Source organism: Rutidosis leptorrhynchoides, chromosome 11, assembly GCF_046630445.1.
Source record: "Rutidosis leptorrhynchoides isolate AG116_Rl617_1_P2 chromosome 11, CSIRO_AGI_Rlap_v1, whole genome shotgun sequence".
Classification (NCBI taxonomy): Eukaryota; Viridiplantae; Streptophyta; class Magnoliopsida; order Asterales; family Asteraceae; genus Rutidosis; species Rutidosis leptorrhynchoides.
This window is the reverse complement of record NC_092343.1, coordinates 122,225,591-122,228,184: the sequence shown is the minus strand read 5'-3', so window position 1 is coordinate 122,228,184 and position 2,594 is coordinate 122,225,591. Positions and strand designations below refer to the sequence as shown.

The following is a 2,594-nucleotide window of genomic DNA, read 5'->3' as shown; positions in this document are numbered from 1 at the left end:
TGAGAACCCGGAGGATATTCAAGGACAATTTAGAGATCCTGAACCACTAATTATTCCTCCTGAACCACAAATCACTCATCCAGATATTGTCGAGGAAGAAACCATTAAATCAGAATCCTCTAGTGATTCAGATTCAACAAATTCAATCATGAAAAATCCGGAACCTTTAAGTATGGAAGACCGAATGAGAGCTACACGCACTGGCCAAGGTCATGCCATTACTCAACCAGACATTAATGCGCCAGATTATGAAATCAAAGGACAAATCCAACACATGGTAACTAATCAATGCCAATTTAGTGGTACGACGAAGGAAGATCCAAACGAACATCTTCGAACCTTTAATAGGATCTGTACTCTATTTAAAATCAGAGAAGTTGAGGATGAACAGATCTATCTCATGTTATTTCCCTAGACTTTAAAGGGAGAAGCCAAAGATTGGTTAGAATCGTTACCTGAAGGGGCGATTGATACATGGGATGTTTTAGTTGAGAAATTTCTTAAAAGATTCTTTCCTGCATCTAAAGCCGTGAGACTTCAAAGAGAAATTGTTACGTTCACACAAAAAACAAATGAAACTCTATATGAAGCATGGACAAGATTTGGAAAGTTGTTGAGAGGGTGTCCTCAACATGGTTTAGACACTTATCAAATAGTACAAATATTCTACCAAGGATGCGACATTACTAAACGAAAAGACATCGACATAGTAGTTGGTGGTTCCATTATGAAGAAAACCGCAACTGAAGCTTACAAAATTATTGATAACACAGCCTCCCACTCACATGAGTGACATCAAGAAAAAGACATCGTTAGATCATCTAAAGCGGCTAGAGCCGATTCTAGCCATGACTTTGATTTCATTTCCGCAAAGTTAGATGCTTTCAAGAGACGAATGGAAAAGATGACTAAAGATATTCACGCAATACGAATTAGTTGTGAGCAGTGTGGAGGACCACATTTGACAAAAGACTGTCTCAGTATTGAACACACAATGGAACAAAGAGAGAATGTTTCATACATGAACCAAAGGCCTGGAAATAATTATCAAAATAATTATCAACCGCCAAGACCAAACTACAATCAAAATCAGAATTATAACCGAAATGTTCCATACAACAACCAACAAGGTCCTAGAAATCAACAAGTATCTAATAATACTTACAACCAGCAAAGACCTATTTTTCCAATTAAACCACTACAAACCGATGATAAAAAGCCAAATTTAGAAGACATGATGTCGAAGATAGTTGAATCTCAAACGCAGTTTTTCACATCTCAGAAACAAACGAATGAACAAAATGTTTAAGCATTTAGAAATCAACAAGCTTCTATCCAAAATCTGGAACAAGAAGTGAGTAACCTAGCAAGGTTAATTGGAGAAAGAAAATCGGGGAGTCTACCTAGTGATACAAATGCTAACCCCCGGAATGAAACAGCTAAAGCCATTACCACAAGAAGTGGTATTACACTCAAACCACCTAAAATACCTGTAATTTCTGATGACTCTATTCCTACTCCACAAGCACCACAATCTGAACAAGAAAAGGAAAAAGAACCGGTAGTTGAAAAGGTTAATAAAGATAACACAGTTAAGGCAAAGCCTTATGTTAAACCATACCAACCACCACTTCCTTACCCAAGTAAAATGAGAAAAGAAAGACTTGAAGCCGAGCAATCCAAATTCTTAGATATGTTTAAACAAATAAATGTCAACCTTCCTTTCATTGAAGTGATTTCAGGAATGCCAAGATATGCTAAATTCCTGAAAGATCTAATCACAAATAGAAAGAAAATGGAAGAACTCTCGGCTGTTACTATGAATGCTAATTGTTCTGCAGTGTTGTTGAATAAACTACCAGAAAAACTCTCTGATCCAGGAAGTTTCACAATTCCATGTTTTCTTGGTAGTCTTAGTTCAATAGAAACATTGGCAGACTTAGGTGCTAGTATAAATTTAATGCCATATTCATTATACGCTAAACTAGACCTTGGAGAATTAAAACCAACACGAATAAGCATACAACTAGCCGATCGATCAGTAAAATATTCTAGAGGGATAATGGAGAACATGCTAGTTAAAGTTGCTACTTTAGTATTTCCAGTAGATTTTGTTATTCTGGACATGGAAGAAGATTCTCGAGTTCCTCTTATATAAGGAAGACCATTCTTAAACACGGCTAAAGCAATAATAGATGTGTTTGGTAAGAAACTGACCCTAAGTATTGAGGACGAGAGTGTTACCTTTTCTGTTGATAGAGCCATGCAACAACCGCAATCTGCAGATGATACATGTTATTACATTCAAACTATAGATTCACATGCAGAATTGTTAGAAGAATTTTCAGAATTACAAGGAACAGGAGAATGTTCTTTAGGAGAAGGAACTGAACCAATTGATGAAGCTGAAATGTTAGCTACACTCATGGCTAATGAATACAAACCAACAACAGAAGAACTTCAAATGTTAAAAGAGGAATACATATATCGATATAAATCATCGATAGAAGAACCACCGATATTAGAGTTAAAGCCACTTCCAAACCATTTGGAATATGCTTATTTACATGGTGAATCTAAATTACCTGTAATAA

At 36.1% G+C, this 2,594-nt stretch overlaps 1 non-coding gene across 1 annotated transcript; it reads right to left on the bottom strand.

Annotated features, from left to right (window-relative positions):
* Positions 1–532: 532 nt before the first annotated feature.
* LOC139878892 (small nucleolar RNA R71) lies at positions 533–639 on the bottom strand. The gene has a single exon (XR_011769754.1). It is a non-coding gene; the product is annotated as a small nucleolar RNA R71 (small nucleolar RNA).
* Positions 640–2,594: the final 1,955 nt, after the last annotated feature.